Source organism: Gopherus evgoodei, unplaced genomic scaffold, assembly GCF_007399415.2.
Source record: "Gopherus evgoodei ecotype Sinaloan lineage unplaced genomic scaffold, rGopEvg1_v1.p scaffold_146_arrow_ctg1, whole genome shotgun sequence".
In the NCBI taxonomy this organism is placed as follows: Eukaryota; Metazoa; Chordata; order Testudines; family Testudinidae; genus Gopherus; species Gopherus evgoodei.
The window spans coordinates 1-21765 of NW_022059809.1; the positions used below are offsets into that span (position 1 = coordinate 1).

The window sequence follows — 21765 nt, forward strand, 5'->3', positions numbered from 1 at the left end:
TGGTTCGAGCCCACCTGGGAACGGTGATGAGCCCGTGCTACTTCCTTGCTTCCCCGAGGCCTGCAGGGAGCCTCAGAAGTCCCATTTTGCTGCCTCTTGGCCTCAGTGCTTTCAGCTAGTGGCCCAAAGAGCGTGCTGGATGCCATTCAGAAACCTGTCTCCCAGCAGCCGTGCCAGAGGCTCAGGCTTAATCCTCGAGGCTGAGCACAAAAACTTCCAGCCGGGAACATTTTGCTCCCTTCCCGCCTCCGCCAAAGCGGCAAGAGAGAAGGGGATGAGACACGCCTGCTCAAAGACGCCTCGCTCCCACTTCCCTGTAGGCTGTGCAAAGCTCTTGGCCTGCCTCATGCCTCGTCAGGAAAGAGCAGCCATGCTGCCCAAGCCTGAGTCACGTGCGCAGCCTGGCCTGCCCCGGCTGACAGCGCGCAGAGCCACGCGAGTCAATGGCAGGTTGAGTCGGTAGCCTCGGCTCTTTCCCCTGACAGCCACACAGCACTGCCTAGCACCCCGAGAGCCTCCCTCGTGTTCTGCCGCAGCCCTCCGGGGTGGGTGGGAAAAGGGGACCAGGAAGCACTGCGGCCTCATTCTGGGACAGGAGGCCCTTGCCACACCTAGACCTCCCTCTTGCCTTCAGCCCAGGCAGCAGCCACAGGTGCCAGGGAGCTCTCTGGCAGGCCACCGCCTCATAGACTCATAGACTCTAGGACTGGAAGGGACCTCGAGAGGTCATCGAGTCCAGTCCCCTGCCCTCATGGCAGGACCAAATACTGTCTAGACCATCCCTAATAGACATTTATCTAACCTACTCTTAAATATCTCCAGAGATGGAGATTCCACAACTTCCCTAGGCAATCTATTCCAGTGTTTAACTACCCTGACAGTTAGGAACTTTTTCCTAATGTCCAACCTAAATCTCCCTTGCTGCAGTTTAAGCCCATTGCTTCTTGTTCTATCATTGGAGGCTAAGGTGAACAAGTTTTCTCCCTCCTCCTGATGACATCCTTTTAGATACCTGAAAACTGCTATCAGGTCCCCTCTCAGTCTTCTCTTTTCCAAACTAAACAAACCCAATTCCTTCAGCCTTCCTTCATAGGTCATGTTCTCAAGACCTTTAATCATTCTTGTTGCTCTTCTCTGGACCCTCTCCAATTTCTCCACATCTTTCTTGAAATGCGGTGCCCAGAACTGGACACAATACTCCAGTTGAGGCCTAACCAGCGCAGAGTAAAGCGGAAGAATGACTTCTCGTGTCTTGTTTACAACACACCTGTTAATGCATCCCAGAATCACGTTTGCTTTTTTTGCAACAGTATCACACTGTTGACTCATATTAAGCTTGTGGTCCACTATGACCCCTAGATCTCTTTCTGCCATACTCCTTCCTAGACAGTCTCTTCCCATTCTGTATGTGTGAAACTGATTGTTCCTTCCTAAGTGGAGCACTTTGCATTTATCTTTATTGAACTTCATCCTGTTTACCTCAGACCATTTCTCCAATTTGTCCAGATCATTTTGAATTTTGACCCTGTCCTCCAGAGCAGTTGCAATCCCTCCCAGTTTGGTATCGTCCGCAAACTTAATAAGCGTACTTTCTATGCCAACATCTAAATCGTTGATGAAGATATTGAACAGAACCGGTCCCAAAACAGACCCCTGCGGAACCCCACTTGTTGCCTCAGCCACCTCTTGCTGCTCTGCTGGTCACCGCCTCGCTGGAAGGCCCAGAGGGAAAAGAAACGAAGGCACACATAGCAGAGAATGGTTTCGATCCCTCGACCTCTGGGTTATGGGCCCAGCCCGCTTCCGCTGCGCCACTCTGCTGGCTCTTTACAGCCCTGCCACCCAGCCGGCACTATCCAGATCAGTGCCTTACGTGCTCTCGCGCTGGCAGGTGGATGCGCAGGCTGCTAGGCAGCTGCCCTGGTCACAGGATTTTACAGCGTCTACAGGGTAAAAGGGATCTCTTTGGGGTTTGGACCCCACCGGGAGCTGGGTAGCTGAGTGCCGGAGACGGGAGCACTTCTTAAACTGTTTTCAGTTCAGCCTTCAGCTCGTGGGGGACGAGGTTCAGCCTTGGATCTGTGTCTGCAGCAGGCAAGTGCCTCTGGCTCAATCGGCCCCCCTCGCTGTCTTAGCAGACTGAAACCCGGAGCAAACGCACACGCCTTGCAAAGGAAGAGGAGCCGGGATCTCGAACAAATGTCAACATTTTATTAAGATGACGTTCAAAGAAAAAAAAAGGGTATGGTACAGCGTTTAGGCACAGAAGTTTCTGGTGATCAGGGAACAACGTACAGATTACCCAGGGGGTGCGAAGTTCGGTTTAAGATCGGGTGGCATAAGGAATACATAATCTGCAATAGCCCCGACTGGGGGTAAAAGGTTAACGTACAGACACTGAGTTAGGAGGGTATGTTGTCCATGTGAGGGCTAAGTTCAGGCGTGGAGTATAACGCGCAGATACGACGATGAGGATGGATTGACCCGCATTTGGTGAGTTTGAACGTTCAGTGTTTTTGAATCTTTTCCACAATCTAGTTTAAGCAGGGTCACTATGAACTCTACCCTGCCATCTGTTGGCGATCTGTTGTAAAGGCCTTTTGAGGCTGCTGTCATTTGCATGGTTCCACCCACGCCGGATTGCATGATAGGAGTGCTTGTCCAGAGGGTCATTTCAGCTGCTGTGGGATCCCCAGTCTCTTTGTTATTGGGGCAGGAGTAATGCAGTGTATTTTGCTGTTCGTTTTGGATCAAGGAGAGAGTAACTGTACCTGGCATTTGAGGCCTGAGAGCTTCACCCTTGCCTGAAAAGTACTCATCATTAAGGGGTCTGGGGTCCCAATGGCCAAGGCTTCTGGGAAGCTAGAATGGATGTTTGTTTGGTTTTTGGCAGCCCGTGCTTGTGTCTGCTAGTTTGGTTCTTGGTGTCCCTGGTGTGTAAAGACAGAGGTGTTTTTGAATCTTTTTGAGCTGTTGTTAGTGGTGCAGTTGTTTGCCTTAAGCTTATGCCGTTGGATCTTTTTCAGGGTGCATTTTGGTTCTGAGAGGTAAAAGGCTGCTGTGTGTGTGGTGTTATGGAGTGAGGTAGCAAAGGTTGATTGCAGAGGTGGTGCATGTGCCACAAAAGTTGTGGTGGCCTGCCCTGCCCCCCCAGCTCTGGTCCTAGAGGCCAGAATTTGCATAAACCCACCTGCTGACCTGTGACTAAGAATCTGGTTTCAGAGTGTGTCACAAATGCTGTGTCCCACAGCTTAACTCCCAGAATCAGCTGTGCAAAATTTTCTTGCTGTTTGAGTGGTGGGGAGTATTTTCCCCAACTATGGAGTTGTTTTCAACTTTCCATGTGGAAAAGAGACCAGAGCCTCCCTGTTTAGAAATATCTAAAAACTGCATTTAGTCACTAACCATTTTTTATCTATACTTAGTTTTAAACCTGGTTTAGAAGTATAAATAAATTTTATTTTTAAACTGGAGAAACACAAAGAACACAAAAACTGCATTTAAAGATTCTACAAAAAATCCATAGCACTAAGTAAAAATATTCCTTTTCAATTTCTCTTATTTCACCATGTTTTGGAACCCATGTCCCTTGCCTAACGAGATTTATGTAGGTTCGGGTGAGTCCCGAAATCATGAACCGCTAAGTTCCGTTCTACTGTCCTTGATTCATATCACCGGAATAACTGCACTTTATTATCCCTGCCCTAATAAGAAAGGGACTGAGGATCCCACAGCAGCCGAAATGATCCTTTGGACAAGCACCCCCATCATGCAATCCTGAGTGGGTGGAACCATGCAAATAACAGCAGCCTCAAAAGGCCTTTACAACAGATCACCAACAGATGGCAGGGTAGAGTTCATTTTCACCCTGCTTACATCCTCCCCCCAGTCAAGAATTGGTGGTCCTGATAAATCACATTCTCTATTATACCAACTCATTGGTATTGAATGCAAAGTTATGGCTAGCAAAAGTTGCCACCCATCTCTGCTGTGTAGCATCCAGCTTAGCCCTTGTTAACACATAAGTCAGTGGATTGTTCTCTGTCCACACCTGAAACTGAGCACCACACAAGTAGTCTCGAAATTTCTCAGTGATGGCCCATTTCAAGACCAAGAACTGCAGCTGATGGATGGGATAGCGAGTTTCGCTATCAGACAGTCCTCAGCTGGCAAAGCCTACAGATTTACATTTCCTTCTACTTCCTGGTATGGGACTGCTCCCAGACCTTCCACACTGGCATCAGCATGCAGGATAAGCGGTTTGTTTGGGTTAACAAGGACTAGGACTTGCACATGAATCAGGCAAATAATGATTTCCCGTAAAGCCCTGTCACTTCTCTCATCCCGCCATGTCCTAAATGGAGAAGAGAGGAGCCCCTCCCATGTCCCAGGCCAGGAACACCGGTGGTGGGGGGTTGTGTGGAATGAGGTGTTCATGACTCAGTCCAGGTTTGCTAGTGCTGCAGAGAAGAAGAGTTCCTTTCTCAGGCCTGGTCCACACTACACAGTTACATTGATTTTAGCAGCATTAAATCGATTTAACGCTGTACCCGTCCACACTACCATGCACTTTAAATTGATTTAAAGTGCTCTTTAAATCGAATTCTGTACTCCTACCAAATGAGAGGAGTAACGCTAAAATCAATATTACTATATCGATTTAGGGTTAGTGTGGACGCAAATCGACGTTATTGGCCTCATTCTTTTACAGTAGCTACCCACAGTGCACCGCTCCAGAAGTCAAAGCTAGCCTCGGACCACGGACGCACACCACCGAATTAATGTGCCTAGTGTGGACGCGCACAATTGACTTTATAATATCTGTTTTATAAAATCGGTTTAAGCTAATTCAAATTTATCCTGTAGTGTAGACGTACCCTCTGTCTAGGTCAACTGGAATTGTTGTTGCAGTGGGGGAGAGATGTCTCTCATCTGGTTCTTAGATGCTTTGGTAAGAGGGGACAGGTAAAGGCTTTTTTCTTCCCTCTGCAGCTCAAATTGCACACTTATTCTCTGCTTTTTGCTCCAGCTTGATTTCTCTCTTGCATCTCAATTTTCTCTTTCCTGGTCTCATTCCAGAGCATTCACAGCCCAATTCTCTATCCTAATCCTGAGTCCTCTAGTGCACCCTCAATGTCTCATTCTAACCCCACCCCAGAGTCTGCATCCCCAGAGCCAGTGCCTTCATCCCTCTGCACTCCAACTCTCTGTCCCATGTAGCCTGATTTAGGGTATACTAATAATATTAATTTGGATAATTTGATGAACATTTAATTTATTAGCTTACATTTTATTTAATTTAATTGAGTTACAAAGTTACAGTTGCATTACTGCTATTCAGAAGATACATATGGCATTATATGCAACAAAGTTTTGGTTAATATACTCACAGCCTTCCTTGATAACCTGGTGGTAAGAGACACAGGACCAGCCTTGCAGTTCAGGTTTCTCAATTCTTAATTGAAAGATGAGTGCTTAGAAAAAGCTGGTGTTACTTAGAGTTTACTTGAATATGTTAAACTTTAGAATCAAAACCTAATAAACAAAGAATTAAAACTTAGGGAAAAGGAGCTTAGCCTAGTTCCCTTGAAACTTAAAGTTTAAGAACAAGTACAGCCTCCTGATAGTAGATAGAGAGAGAGTGGAGGAAGTAAGTCAGAATGATAGAGCAAAGTGCTCTAGCGAGGTGGGTTACCTCTTTTATAGGGCACAAGGGCCGGAAATCCTTCCTCCTATGCCCAAATTTCATTCCTCACCCACAAACATTAGGGTACGTTTACTTTATGGGCTAGTATGTTTGTGCTTGTTGATGACATGTACATATGCACATAAGTTACCTTGTGGTGTACCTGTTAAATCTGTGGGTATAACACTGAAAAAAACCCTATGCCATTCTCCATTGTCGATTGGTCTAGGTAAAGGCCTTAGACAGGCATGGGTACTTATCTATTTAAGTAACATGATAAAGGTCGAGTTTCCTCTCTGAGTAAAAGGTCACAATATAGATATGCTAACTTTGCCTTAGCTTAACATACAGGATATGGCCTGTAGGTCCTCATAAGTGATGTGTCTCAGTCCCCTAATCATTTTTATTGCCCTCTGCTGGACTCTCTCCAGTTTGTCCACATCCTTTCTCATGTGGGTCCCAACCCCCAAAGTACTCACATTTCACCCCATTGGCCCCAAAATGCTGGCTTTTAATATGTAAATAGGGTGCTGCCATGGTCAAGTCACTCCCGAGCTCTTCAGTTGAGCCTGCTGGCAGAGAACAAGGTGAAAATTAGCCAGGATGTCACTGAGGGCTGGTCTATGCTATGGGGGAAAATCGATCTTAGATACGCAACTTCAGCTACATGAATAACATAGCTGAAGTCGAAGTATCTAAGATCGAATTACCCATCCTTCTCACGGCTCGGGATCGATGTCCGCGGCTCCCCCTGTCGATTCCGCAACTCCGTTCGGCTTATCCTAATACTAAAATTTAGGGGTTAGATCAGTGTTAGGATAGGGTGGCTGTGGAGGATGAGTGAGTCTGCAGACAACATAGTGAGAATAGTGCCTTCTTATTTTCCCCCCTTTCCACCCAGGATGGCAGGTGAACTCTACAGAAGCACCTCTGGGCTTGCACTGACTAAGGACAACAGCTGTGAGTGGGGTGCAGAGAGGGGATGGCTCATGTTAAAGGACTTTTGGTTGCTGGATTTATGAACTGTAGGGGGAAGGACACTGCCCAGCTTATTTGAGGGGTGGGTCTTTTCCTCTAGGTTTATATTTATGCGTTGGGGCTGCTGACATGACTTCTGCTCACCCTAGGCTTACATTGCAATGTAGACATACCCTGAGAGGGCATCTATAACGTAATAAAAGCAGTGTGGCCCGGCTGGCCTGGATCATCTGACTTGGACTCCTGGGGCTCAGGTTGTGAGGCTATAAAGTGCAGAGTAGACATTTAGGCTCAGACTGGAGCCCAGGTTAGGAGACCCTCACCCTTTGTGGGGTCTTGTAGGGTGGGTTCAAGCCCAAGTGTCTACACTGTAATTTTATAACCCTGCAGCACAAGCCCCACAAGCCTGAATCAACTGACCCAGGGTTTGAGAATAGTGACTTGGGTGTGTTTATGACAGTGCAGACATAATACTACGCTATGTCCACGCTGCAATGAAACACCCAGGGCTGCCCCATTCCAGCTCAGGCTCCCAAGGCTTTGGCCGTGGGGTGGTAAATTTGCAGTGTAGATGTCTCAGCTCAGGCTCAATACTGGGCTCTGGGCCCCCTCAAAGTTGGGAGGGAGTTTAGCAAGCAAAAAAGGTAAAACCACAGTGAAGTGCTACCCTGGACTCAATGGCATTTCTCCATTCGTCTGCCTGCTTTGGGGCAGGGACAATAGCACATCCTGCTGCATTCATTATTTCATAGGGTGGTTTAGGATTTTCATTCTCAGACACTGGGCACAAAGCAGGACTCAACCTTCGGCATAAACTAAATGAGCTGGCCACAGATTCTGGCAGCCACAATGAGCATTTGGTGTGAGAGTTCAGACCTGCCCCTGTCCCAGAGGGAGGGGGTCATCCATGAGGGGACTGGACCACTGACCTACCAGCTCCTAACTCCCAAACGTTCAGTAACTCTGTTATTAGTGCCTGTGTGTGTAATTTAAACCATAAGAAAACCCACACTGCGCTAGACCAAAGGTCCTTCTGACAACAGCCAAGAGCAGGTACCCCAAAAGCTACTCAACAGGGCACCACTGGCAGTTATTATCCCTGCCTCAAAAGCAGACAGACTAATGGAGAACTGCCATGAGTCCAGGGTAATACTTCCCTGTGGTTTTACCATTTCCACTTGCTAAACTCCTTCCCAGCCTTCTGGGCTCCTAGACCTATCCTAATGTTATGTCTACACTATGATTAAAACACCCAGGTCACCTGTCTCAAAGCCCAGGTCAGCTGACTCAGGGTTATGGGACTTGGACTGCAAGACTATAAAATTACAGTGCAGACATATGGACTCAAAGCCAACCTCTGAGACCCCACAAGGGGTGAGGGTTTCTGAACCCAGGCTTGAGTGTGAACACAAATATCTGCACCACAGTTTTTAGCCTCTCAGTTCTAGCTACATGAGCCCAAGTCAGATGACCCAGGCCAGCCATGCTGCCATCTTTATCCCAGGAGAGATGGATTCTAAGGGTACGTTCTCATTGCAATGGAAGCCCAGGTGTGGCACGCTGTGCTTAAAGCAGCACCCTGCAAGCCCCATATTCACCACTCTCATATAGTGATGATACGTTTTGAACAAAGTCTGCCTGGTGAGGTATCATTTTAAAAATCTTGAACTGTTCATCTGTTGAACCTTAATGTCTTCTTGCATTCTATGTGCTCACATTGGTTTGGGAAGTTATGAAGTTTGCTCTGTGTGCATTACAGAAATATGTTATGAAGTTGAGAAATGCCCCCCACCAGCCTATCAGGTGCGACAAGGAAGGAGCCAGACTCACTGCTGGCCTATTAAAGGTGGCTACAGTCCCAAGGACTATCCCAGGAACCGTGTACAATGCAGACTTCGCCGAGATAACACAGCAACAATGGACATTGCTTGACTCACATCATAGCAAAGGAGCTTTCTAGAAAGTTGGAAGAAACTATGAAAGGGGGGAAGAGACATCATGACTTGGCATCTCTCCCCCACAAATCAACAGCTGGAAACACACCTGGATGACAAAACTGATTCATAAATCAGAAGAGAATAATAATAATACATTCAAACCAAAGTCCCCAAATAGCTAGTACTGGTTTTTCAACCGAAAATTTTCAGTTTGGGGAATTTTGTTTTCCCAGTCAGACCTTGCCAAGGGAAGCAGGGAGAAAATGTTTGAGTTGCCTCCTTCAGAACAGCTTAGCCTAGACACTGTAGCTTTGGGTCACTGTCATGGCTTTGCTGAGAACTGGGGTATTTTAATAATTTGGGGAGGTCTCAGGGTGTTTGGGGGAGATTATGAGGCTGTTACCTTTTGAGATAAAACTAAGACATACAGGACTAGAGAATTTTTTTTTAGAAATCTGAGACTTAGACATTTTATTTAAAACAAGGGAGTTTCTGAGCAGGGTTTTGTTTGCAAGAAGCAAGATTGTTTGATCTGTCATTGTACCAAAGGGGGAGATGGTTGTCTACAAAGGAAGAATGAAGACTAAATGCATCCGATGAGAATGGGATTCGAACCCATGCGTGCAAAGCACAATGGATTAGCAGTCCATCGCCTTAACCACTCGGCCACCTCATCTGAGGTGTCAGGAAATGGACAGGACGAGAAATCTAAGGCCAGCAGAGATAGGGACACTAAGGTGTTCTTAAATACTAAGTGGAAGCAGGGGCTGAATGAGCTCCCCCCTCACACCTACTGACCAGCTGTGGGAAAGGCTTCAGGAACAGATCGTGTTTGCATAGACACACCTACTCTGCCTAGGTATGCAGCATCATGGGGCCGCTTCCCCAAAATGACCAGTTTTAGCTGGTGGCGGGTTACAAATCACTTTAGCACTGAGTGGTATGAAATGTTATTATCCTTCCTGCATGAGTGAAGGGCAGCAGAACATACTTAGTCGGTCCTGATGGGTGAGGAATAGCTTTTATTGGACTGCATAGAAGTGATTCAGAACGTCACCCTAAAGCAATGGTCCCCAAACATTTCACACTGTGCCCTCTTATCCATGGCTGTGGGCCCTCGGAGCCACAGTTGAAAACTGGGGCTGGGAGTGGGGTGTTGCTTGCTGAAGAGAGGGGTGCAGACAGGGGTAAGGGGGTCGAGGCCGAGCTGGCAGTCAGGGGCCCAGGCTGAGGGTGGGGTTGGAAAAGAGCTGGGACAGAATCGGGCTGACTGGTGCTCCCTCCATGGGGGCTGGCTCAGCCCCTGAGGTGCCCCTATGAATCTTCCTCTTTGTTCCCCTAGGAGTCATGCCCCACATTCTGGGGACCACTGAACCCTACACGTTAAGCAGGGGCCAGTGATGCCAAAGCCCAGGGAAAGGGAGAACAAGTGCAGGGGCCCCAGCACTGGAACTAGGCCCCCTCACTTCTGTCTGTGGCTCTGCCCCCTGCCACACCTTCCACCCACGGCCCCATCCACTATGTCACCTCTGTTCCACCCCTTCCCCCACTAGCCCCACCCTGTCACTCCTTTACCCCTGCCCCGCTGTGGCCCCAAGACCAGAGAAGCTCTGTGCCCCTGCTGCAGCCCCTGGGCCGTAGCACGGAGTGAGAGCTCCTCCAGCCCTGGGGCTGACATGGGGGAGACTTTTCCAGGGGGACCTAATTTCTCCAGGGCCCCTAGTCATGGGCTCCACTGCCCCTTGGTGACACAAGGTTTGGGGAGGCTGAGCCCCCCCGAGCCTCCATTATGTGCTGCCCAGGCTACCGCTGCTCAGTGTGTGGCCAGTCTCTCTGTGTTCTCTGCTGTTTGTGCTGGGGAGCCTGGCTGGCCTTAGGGGTGGGGCCCTCCAGCAGCTGCCCAGGGCTCCAGGGGGTCAAAGGGCACCGTGTGCCAGTGCAAAGGTGCTCACTGCTCTCCCCTGCCCCAGTGCTCCTCCATGGCCCCATACAGGGCCGTCCTTAGGCATAGGCAGAATAGGCAGCCGCATAGGGCCTCACTCTCCCTGAGGGCACCACTCTGCAGGCAGCCCAGACAGTGGAGAAGCAGGGCTGCTGGGTCCTAGAGAGAGCCGAATGCAGCACAGTCTGAGGGACGGGAGTGGCTGCTGGGGTCTCTGGGGAGGGGAGGGGGTAGGGTTGGGAAAGGAGCTCACCTGTGAGTGTGACTCTTTCCCCCGGCTGAGGTCAGGTGAGGCAGGCTCTGTGGCTCTGGAACCAGTATCCTTTGTTGTCTCCCATAACATCCATTCTTCTCCCCCCTGCCCCACGGAGCACCCCCTCCTTTCTCCCTCCTCCCCAGGAGCACCCCTCTCTCTCTCCTCCCTCCCCTCCGTCAGGGCTGGGTTGGGTGAGGTGCTGGGGGTAGGTGGGGGGAGGGGAGGCTGGCGGCCTGCCTGCTGAGGAATGAAGGTGAAAGTAACTCACTTCCTCGGCAGGCAGCCAGAATTGGAATGTCACACAGGGTTTGGCTGGGTTGGGGTTAGCCAGATGTGTGAAAAATCAGGATAAGAAATTGGAGTAGGGTGAGCAGATATCCCTATTTTATAGGGACAGTGCCAATTTTGGGGTCTTTTTCTTATATAAGCTCCTTTTACCCCCGCACCCCCACCCATCCCTGTCCTGATTTTACACACTTTCTGTCTGGTCACTCTAGGTGGGGGTAATTGGTGCCTATATAAGACAAAGCCCCAAATAACAATCCTGAATCCAATTTCAATGTTTTTTTTTAAATCAATATCTTAGCCAAAAACAGAAAATTAAGTTGTTGACAATTATTAGTGACAGGTTTGGTTTGAGGCAGGGAGTGGGTCAGTTTTCATCAGAGAAACAAAAAATGTTGACTGACTTTCCTATAGCCTGTTACTCCTGATAAGAGCCCTCCAACAACTGTAATATGCTCATCTCCTTACTAGTATATAAAGCAGGGTTCGGCAACCTACGGCACACCTGTCAAAGGTGGCAGGTGAGCTGATTTTTGATGGTATGCAGCAGCAGGCTGAGCGGCTCAGCCCATCACTGCTCGGGGGTTCCGGCTGCTGCCCTATTGCCAGCTGGGATACCAGCCATCGGCCCCACTCAGCACCTGCTGCTGGCCTGGGGACCCCCAAGGAATCCCAGGCTGGCAGTGGGCTGAGCAGGCCAGTTGAATCACTCAACCTGCTGTCAGCCTGGGGTTCCATTCACTCAGCCGGCAGCGGGCTGAGTGGGCTGGTGGCGGGCTGAGCGGGCTGGTGGCGGGCTGAGCAGGGCTGGTGGGGGGTTGAGTGGCTCAGTCTGCTGCCAGTCTGGGGTGCCAGCAGCACTCAGCCTACTGCTACTCCGGGGTTCCGGCTGCCGGCCCCTTGCCAGTCAGGAGCTCAGCCGCCAGCCCCACTCTGCCTCCTGCCAGCCTGGGTGAGCAGAATCCCAGGCTGGTAGCCGGCTGAGGGGGGGTTGGCGGCCGGGATCCTGGCTGGCAGGAGTTGGTGGTCAGAACCCCAGACCAGCAGCGGGCTGAGCAGGGCCTGGGATCCTTGTCTAGGGTTCCAGCCACCAGCCCGCTGCCGGTTTGGGGTTTCATTTATTCAGCTGGCAGTGGCCTGAGCAGGACCGGTGGCCAAGACCTCAGATAATAACAATAGTTTATCTATATAATATAGACATAGAGAGAAACCTTCTACAAACATTAAAATGTATCACTGGCACAAGAAACCTTAAATTACAGTGAACTTGGCACACCACTTCTGAAAGGTTGCCGACCCCTGGTATAGAGTGACCATATGTTGTACTAAGATTCTCCTGCTTTTTTTTTCCCTGTGAGTCAGTATAACTTTTGCTAGCCCAGAAGTTGGGCAGCCAAAGTTTTACGTTTTCACAATGTTTTCTCCAACTTCCATAAAGTAAATACATAGTTAATATGAGTTCAAAAGGCCAGGGACACTTCTTTGTGAAGAATCTGTACAGCAGATCATGCCCATAGACGATCCAGAAAAGAAATTTGAGGTTGAATTTTTTAATGTTGTGATGGATGAAGCAGTATCTGCTGTTGATGAAAGGTTTAATACCTTGCAAGTACACCATGAACAGTTTGGATTTTTGTATGACATAACTAAATTCAACAAAATAGGAAAACAAGAGCAACTAATGACAAAGTGCAAGAATCTAGAGAGCCTCCTGAAGCACGGTGATAGTTTTGATTTAAATGGACTTGAACTGTACGAAGAATTGAGTACACTGTCATCAATGTTGCCACATGCAAAATTGGTGATGGACATTGTACAGTTTATTCATACCCGCAAACTTGTTGACATATATCCCAACGTGTACATTGCCACTCGTATTCTACTGACAATTCCTGTAACAGAAGCATCAGGAGAACGGAGTTTCTCAAAACTAAAGCTCATTAAAAACTATCTCCGCTCTACAATGAGTCAGGAACGCTTGACTGGTCTTGCTATTCTTGCGATCGAACAAGACACGACTTTGTCTTTGTCATACGATGACATTATTACTGATTTTGCAGCCAAAAAAGCCAGAAAGATTGCTTTTAATTAAAAACAAATCTTTGTTTCAATACCTCTTAATATAAATTTCCAAAAAAATTTTGATAAATTAAAAAAATATATATTATTTGCATCATTCTGTCATATCAGAATTTTTTCTATAGTGCTGCTTCTTTAGTGCTAGTCCATCAGCATTACAGTGTGCTTAATTAAGTTAAACTGGTTTTAATAATGTGAATGTGGCAAGTTTTCCAATACTATAAGCTTATGTTTGTGTTGCTAAGAGCAGATCAGGCACAGGGGCACCAGTTTAATAATCTCGCCTAGGGCACCATAAATCCTAAGGCCGGCCCTGGCCCCATAGAGGGTTGGGGGGAGAGAGGAGCAACACTATGTGCTCCATGCATCCTGGTCACTTTCCCCACCTGGGCTGTGCTGTGAGGGGAGCATCAGAAGCTGCTGCTCTCTGCCCTCCCCTTATGCAGCCTGGCTGAGGAAAGTGACCGGATGCAGGGAACTCAGGTGATGTTGCTTCTTGCCCCCGCACCCCACCCCTAGAGCTCCTAGGGGTGCCCGGAGGAGCAGCCTTCCAGGGAGGAGCGGGCAGCAACGCGAGCTGCTCCATGCACACAGGTCACTGTCCCCACGTGGGTGCAGGAGGGGGTGCAGAGGTTAGGGGTGAAGGGGGTGCAGCAGAGGGGCAGTGGCTGGTAGCACAGGAAGGGAGTGTGGGACTTAAGGGCAAAGGGGACACAGTGTAGGGGTTAGGGCACAGGAGGGGGCAGGAGATAGGGGTGAAGGAGGTGCAAGGGTTGGGAGTGCAGGAGCTGGGGGGAAAGGGGGAGGGGGATCGTCCGGGGGCAATGGGGAAGTGCTAAAGTACAAGTTTTGCCCAGGGCACCATTTCCCCTAACGCTGATCCTTGATAACATTTCTTGCTGGGAGGGGGAGGGGAGAGAGATGAGGCGTTTTCTCTCTGTTTCTTTCCTCTCCATTTTCTGCTCCTTCCTTCTGTTCCAGAAACCTCCCTTGTGTTTCAGACTGTGCAGTGACGCCCTCCCTACCCCAGGCCTCTGGAGCCTTTGGAGCAGAAAGATCCCAGGAGCTGAGGAGGAATGCAGGGGTGAGTACCTGGCAGGAAGGAGTCCTAGCAGCTCTTCTGGGAGTGCAGGGGAGAAATGACTCCCCCTTCTCTAGATTCTCCCCATGGGGCTCTGGGGAGCAGGGAGCGTTGTGTGATAAATTCCATCTAACATCCCCCTTTGATCCAAGCCGAGGGACATCTCAGCTCTGCACGTTCCCCTTGGCAGCACCAAACAAGGGATGTTTTCCACTACCTAGGAGACCCAGCCAGGGTCTGATGTGCTGGAGATATGTTGGGAAAGGGACTGTCTGAATTCCCAAGGCAGGAAAAGAACAATCTACAGTGACATCATTAACCACAAACACACTCCAACCATGATCCAGCCAGTAGGGAAATGGGCAGGAATTCTTGTTGTTCAGCCATGGCCACATGTACAGAGCTGCACAGCAGTGAGTGTGCTGGGGAAGCTGGTCTGAGCAAACAATTGGAAATGCCCCTTCAGTGAGTGTAGAAAGGCCCCTGTGTTAAGTGGTTGTGGCTGAGGGCTTAGGGAGCTGGGGTATGACACCATAGGGGTCTTTCTGTTGAGGTTTGATTTTTGCCAGCTAGGGAAGGCTGGTGTGTGGTGTCTTCATGGCTGTACTTTCAGTGATGCAGGTTTCTCTATTCCATTGTTCCATGGGCATCCTACTAGATTGCCAGCTGCCTTTCAACTGCAGTGGGGAGACTGTTTGTGTGCGGGGAGAGACAGTGAGTGTGTCAAAGTACGTAGGAGCAGATCATTATTATCTCTACTTGAAAGAGGGAGAAGCTAAGGCTGAGAAAGGAGAATTGACTTGTCTTAGGTCACACAGCCAGTCAGTGGCAGAGTAGGGAAAAGGACTCAAGAGCCCTGATTTTGAAACTAACCATCAGATCTTGAATTTCATACATGGAATGACCTGAGTAAAGTGCTCTCACATGAGCTCAAGTCCAACAACAGTGCACAGTAATTATTCAGCAAGTATCTGAGGAGAACTGCAATGTTAGAGAGAATCACGAACTGCTCAGAGACCATTAATGCAGAGAAGCAGCAAAATTCTTCAAACATATGACTGGTTACGACTTATTTACTTGGTCATAAAAGAGAAGAACAAGGACCTGAGTCTCCTTCTTGTCAATAACCCCCTGCTCAGCCAATCAGGGTAGAGACTCAGGATGGGAGGCTGAGGGTTCTCACCAGAGAGCCCAAAGTATGGCCCAGGTCACCGGTGGGGATCACTGCCTGAGCATTATCTCAGCCGCACATTTTTGGGTGGACCTCCCAGAGTGGGAGCTACAGAGCACTCCCCCGCAACACACACACACACACACACACACACACTTTACTCTTGGTGTTGGGAGGGGAACAGGTGAAAGGACAAAAGCAAGAGACAAAGAGAAAGGAGGAAGGGATGGATGGAGGAAAAAGTGAAACAAAAAGGACAAACCCTAATGTCCACATTGATTCTAAGGGACAAAATCTCAGGTGTGGAATAAAATTCTGCCTCCTTAACCTCATGTTTTCCATGCCTAGCATTCAGCTGTCACCAGATTGATCAGACTGAACAGGTTTCAAACCTCGAGGAGGCTCTTACCTTCTAAACAGGAATGGCTGTTTTCTAGTAAAATCAGGCAAAGGGAAGGAGAAAACTTGAAAGAGATTCCTCCTGGCGCTCACGTACGTGAACCCGAATACTCTCTCAGTCCTCAAAGAGAGACCTGGAGAAGGAGATTTGCTGAAGCAAAGCCACAGGGGTCTCTGAGGTTTCCCTGGCCCCTCACCCCTCTCCTGCCTGGCTGATGTCAGCATCTCTCTGTGAGGTCATCACCTCCCCACCACCTTTGACCAATAGTCTGAGGTCCTGCAAAAGGCTTTTGTGATGTCACTGCCACACCCCTCCCTTGCTGTGCTAATGTCCTGCCCGTGGCCAGGCACTTTGGAGGTTTGAGCTACTCCCTGTGGATCACCCCACTCAAGGAGCGTTCGTTCTAGGAAGCAAGCCAGTAGTTTTGGATCATCTGCAAATTTTGTCACCTCACTGCTCAGCAGATCATTTATTAATATGTTGACTAGTCCTGGTCCCAGTACAGACAACACAAGATACCTGTTTCCATCCTGAAAACTGACCATTTAGTCCTACCCTTTGTTTCCTATCTTTTAACCAGTTATTGATCCACGTGAGGACCTTCCGGAGGTGAAAGTAAGCCGGTATGTTACAGTATGAGGTACTGGCAAGAGCCAGTACGCTGTGCCAGCCCGGCCCGTCTTCCCCAGGCTGGTGATTTAAAGGGCCCAGGGCTCCCTGGTGCAGTTGGACCCCGGGCCCTTTAAATCACCTCCTGAGCCCCCCTGCCGGAATCCTGGGGAGCAAATCACTGCCATGGATGCTGCTCTCTCCCGCTCTGTGAACACAGAGCAGGGGCGGCAGAAGCTTCCTTACAGTGGGGGGGGCACTGTTATCCGAACTGTGGCACCCCCATGACACTCCTTCTCTAAGGACCTCCACTCACAGCACCTCTCCCCTCGAGGCCACACCCACAGAACGCCTCTTCCCCAAGACTGCACCCTTCCCCCCCTCCATCATTTGTCCTAACAGCCAGCAAAGAGTGGTGGGGCCATGGCCCTCTAAACTCCCTGTTCCAGCACCCCTGACACAGAGCTAAGCAGGCAGCAGTGTGTACGTGTATGTGTGTGTGTGTGACAGAGAGTGCTGTGCTGAGCCAGTGAGAGAAGGGGGGCTGATGTCGGGGCTGTCCCCTGCCTCAGGACTGGTTGCTTCCAGCAGCTGTCTGAACTTAGAGACAGTGTGCCGACATACTCACTCTTCTGCAATGCACACACTGTCTCTCCTTCCCACACACACTGTCTCTACCCCAGCACGCACATTGCAGTTGAAAAGCAGCTGGCAATCTAGTAGGATGCCCATGGAACAGAAAACTGTATCATGTGATGCTGTACCAGCCCGTGAGGCATTGCAAACCCTTCCCAAAGCACCCTGCAGCCAGTTGCACAATGGGATAGCTACCACAATGCACTGCTTTCTGTGGCCATCCAAGAGATGCTAGCATGGATGTGCTCTGGTGACACAGGGCATAGGGTGGACATGCAACAGCTGTTCAATTAAAACACTTTAACTAAAGCCATGTTACTCTTTCATGGAGACATAGCTTAAGAATGAGACAAGACTCAGCTCCATCAAAACTGAAGAACCACAACTTCCTCCATAATTGGCAGGATTTGAACCTGCACAGGGAGACCCCAATGGATTTCTAGCCCATCGCCTTAACCACTCAGCCACAACTACTTGCTTGATATGTGGCTCTCACTGCACTCTAGTTCTGTTCTCACTGAGTGATCAATTCCAATTGTTTCCTCAGACCAGCTTCCACAACGCACACACTGCTGTGCCGTTGTGTAAGTGTGTCCATGGCTGAACAGCAAGAATTCCTGCTCCTTTCCCTTCTGGCTGGAGCATGAGGAGAGTGTGTTCGTGGTTAATGACGTTGCTGTAGCTTGTTGTCCATTTCCTGCCTTGCTCATTCAGACAGTCCCCTTCCCGCCATATCCCCAGGGCTTTGCCAGGGGGTTGGTGGCTCCTTTCTTTCTTCACCCTGGAGTAAACTCAGCTTTTTATTCCATCCTTGATGTTTCAAGGAATAACAACAGATGACCAAAGAAAGAGGTGGACAGGGTGGGTCTCAGGGGAGGGGCAGAGAGGTGTGGGCGGTGGGCAGGTCAGGCCAGGGGAGCAGGCAGAGAGATGTGGGTGGTGGGCAGGGCCGGCCTCAGGGGAGGGGTCAGAGAGGTACAAGCAGTGGGCAGGTCAGGTCTCAGGGGAGGGTCAGAGAGGTGCAAGTGGTGGGCAGGGCTAGTCTTAGGGGAGGGGGCAGAGAGGTGTGAGCGACAGGCAGGGTGGGTCTCAGGGGAGGGGGCAGAGAGGTACGAGCAGTAGGCAGGGCAGGTCTCAGGGGAGGGGCAGAGATGTGTGGGTGGTGGGCAGGGTGAATCTCAGGGGAGGGGGCAGAGAGGAGTGGGTAGGGTGAGTCTCAGGGGAGGGGGGCAGAGAGGTGTGGGTGGTGAGCAGGGTGAGTCTCAGGGGAGGAGGCAGAGAGGTGTGGGCAGGGGGGTCTCAGGGGAGGGCTCAGAGAGGTGTGGGCAATGGGCAGGGTGAGTCTCGGGAGGGGGCAGAGAGGTGTGGGCAATGAGCAGGGTGAGTCTCAGGGGAGGGGGCACAGAGGTGTGGGCAGGACAGGTCTCAGAGGAAGGCTCAGAGAGGTGTGGGCAATGGGCAGGGTGAGTCTCAGGGGAGGGGGCAGAGAGGTGTGGGCAGCAGGTAGACCTTGGGGTAGAGGGTGGAGAGGTGCGAGGAGGCCTTGGGGGAGGAGAAGAGCGAACGAAAGGTGGACCAGCAGGCCTCAGCCAAAGAGGAAGAGCAGGGGTGGGAAGTGACCAAATGGGAGTGAGGGCAGAGCACAGGTGGGGCCTCAGAGGGAGGAGAATGAGTGAAGGGGGTGGAGTGGGGGGACAGCACCATGGTCTGGGCAGGGCCGCCCACCGGATTCAGGGGGCCTGGGGCAAAATAATTTCAGGGCCCCTTCCATAAAAAAAGTTGCAATATTATAGAATACTATATTCTCATGGGGGCCCCTGCAGGGCCTGGGGCAAATTGCCCCACCTACCACCCCTCTGGGCGGCCCTGCCCTCAGCCTCTTCTTGTAAGTCCTCTGTCCCCTAATCATTTTTGTTGCCCTTCCCTTAGACTTTCTCCAATTTGTTTCTGTATTGGGGGGGGGGCGCGAAAACTGGACACAATGCTCCAGATGTGGCCTCACCAGTGCTGAATAATCACTTCCCTCGATCTGCTTGCAATGCTCCTACTAACCTAGCCCAATATGACCAGTTCCCCATATTGAATGCAGACACAGCAATATTTGATAAATTGGTTCCTGTCCATTCAGGAGGTTATTTCCCACCTATTTATAAATAATGAAGATGCTCTAAGTGGAGGGGAGAGAGCTGTTCCGTCCGTGCAGTTAATCCATCTCCCCGAGAGGTGGTAGCTATGTCACTGGGGGAAGCTATGTTGGTGGGTGTGCAAGCTGTGGTGTCTACATGTATATATAAAGTTTAATCAAACCCCATTTTTAAAACCCCTGTGGTCTGGGAATAGAAAAGGAGCTCTCTGAGGCGGAGCCTGTCCTTCAAAATCCTTAAGATCACTGACTTGCCTTTGTAAATGGCATGGGGGTATAGCTCAGTGGTAGAGTGTTTGACTGCAGATCAAGTAGTCCTTGGTTCAAATCCAAGTGCTCCCTTACAAACCTGTTCTTTCAATTAAAAATAATTCTGTTTCCAGTATGTTCAGGAGCTCCACTAAATAGGGGTCCCTGAAATGAATAAACACACTCAATGCTTTCCTGTACAAGTGTGTAAAAACCTAGCAAACATGTCCCCCAGCTGAAATCACTTCCAATCCTCTAAGTGTCTGGGTTTGTTTTCATCAATTAAATGAAGACACATTTGCAGGTCCTTGGCCTCCATGGGCTGCAATGTGCAGAAGAACAAGAACCACATCCACTTGGGAGGAATGGGCTAGTTTCTATTACATTTGGTAAATAAGTGGATTCTGCAAAGCAGAGGAGCAGGTGAGGTTTTCCTTGCAAGCTGTGTGTGTGTGTGAATCTTTGGCCAGGTCTGCACTACGAAGTTATTTCATCATCATTATATTGCTCAGGTGTGTGAAACACACAACGCTCCCTCAGTTGGCAGCTTGTGGCTGGTGTACACACTGCAATGCCACGTCTGGCAACAAAACTGCCCTGTTTTGGTGACAAAGTAAAACCACCTCGACAAGAGGCCTAGAGCTTTTTGCAGCAAACTTAAAGTGACAAATTGTCAGTGTAAATGCTGCTGGTCATTATATCACCATAACTGGCCTCCACCAGTATCCCATAATGCCTGCCGTGAACTCTCCTGCCCTGCATTCCTGCTACAGAGGCTGGGCCCCTCCCCTTTCATAGCTCCAGAAAGTTCTAGCAGCTGAGCCACTGTCTACACTGGGATTAGGTTGATAGAACTGCATTGCCAGCCTAAGTAATGTAATTAGACCCACCTAATTTTGTAGTGTAGACCTGTCCAAAGAATCACACACACACCTTGGGAGCAAAACTTCACCTTCTCCTCTGCTTTACAGAAGCCAAACACTAGCAACACTTGTCAGGGCCCAGTGGGGCTTGTCAGAGAGTCAGGTGTGGGCAAACACAGTGAGTTAAATAAGAGCAGGCACCATGGCTTAGTTGGTTAAAGTACTTGTTTTGTAAACAGGCGATCCTGGGTTCAAGTCATAGTGGTGGCTTTTGGGGCACCTGGCATTGGCTACTGTCAGAAGACAAGATTCAGAGCTAGATGGACCTATGGTTTAAATTACACTCACAAGCACCGATAATAGAGTTACTGAATGTTTGGGTGTTAAGAGCTGATACGTCAGTGGTCCAGTCCCCTCAATGCGGTTTTACCATTTCCACTTGCTAAACTCCCTCCCAACCTCTATAAAATTACAGGGCAGACATATGGGCTTGAGCCCAACCTCTGAGACCCCACAAGGGGTGAGGGTTTCTGAACCCAGGCTTCAGTGTGAACACAAATATCTGCACCACAGTTTTTAGCCTCTGAGCTTTATGTCCATGAGCCCAAGTCAGATGACCCAGGCCAGCCCTGCTGCCATCTTTATCCCAGGAGAGATGGACTCTAAGGGTACGTCTCCATTGCAATGGAAGCCCAGGTGTGGTACGCTGTGCTCAGAGCAGCACCTGGAAGCCCCATATTCACCACTCTCATATAATGATGACATGGTTTGTACAAAGTCTGCCTGGTGAGGTATCATTTCAAAAGTCTTGATCTGTTGAACATTAATATCTTGTTGGATTGCGTGTGCTCTCATTGGTCGAGAAGTTATGAAGTTTTGCTTTGTGTGCGTTACTGAGATATGTTATGAGGTTGAGAAATGCCCACCACCAGCCTTTCAGGTGAGACAAGGGAGGAGTCAGACTCGCTGCTGGCCCATTGAAGGTATCCACAGTCCCAAGGACTATCCCAGGAACCATGTACAATGCAGGCTTCTCTGAGATAGCACAGAGACAATGGACACTGCTTGACTCACATGGTAGCAACGGAGCTTCCTAGCAAGTTGGAAGAAACTATGAAAGAGGGGAAGAGACATCATGACTTGGCCTCTCTCCCTCACAACTCAGCAGCTGGAAACACACCTGGAGGACCAAGACTGAACTGAACTGATTCAGAAACCAGAAGAGAATAATAACAATAATACTTTCAAATCAAAGTCCCCAAACAGACTAGTATTGGTTTTTCAGCAGAAAATTTTCAGTTCGGGGAGTTTAGTTTTCTCAGTCAGACCTTGCCAAGGGAAGCAGGGAGAAAATGTTTGAGTTGCCTCCTTCAGAACAGCTTGGCCTAGACACTAGCTCTGGTTCACTGCTCTGGCCTTGCTTGGGTTGAGGGTATTTTAATAATTTGGG

General features: G+C 49.5%; 4 non-coding genes across 4 annotated transcripts; 1 reads left to right on the forward strand and 3 right to left on the reverse strand.

The window, feature by feature from the left end:
• Positions 1 to 1749: 1749 nt before the first annotated feature.
• On the reverse strand, positions 1750 to 1821 carry TRNAM-CAU. The gene has a single exon. It is a non-coding gene; the product is annotated as a tRNA-Met (tRNA).
• Positions 1822 to 9195: 7374 nt separating this feature from the next.
• Positions 9196 to 9277, reverse strand: TRNAS-GCU. The gene has a single exon. It is a non-coding gene; the product is annotated as a tRNA-Ser (tRNA).
• An 8175-nt stretch (positions 9278 to 17452) lies between these two features.
• TRNAS-AGA lies at positions 17453 to 17534 on the reverse strand. Its single transcript has one exon. It is a non-coding gene; the product is annotated as a tRNA-Ser (tRNA).
• A 1939-nt stretch (positions 17535 to 19473) lies between these two features.
• On the forward strand, positions 19474 to 19545 carry TRNAC-GCA. Its single transcript has one exon. It is a non-coding gene; the product is annotated as a tRNA-Cys (tRNA).
• The last annotated feature ends 2220 nt before the right edge of the window (positions 19546 to 21765 follow it).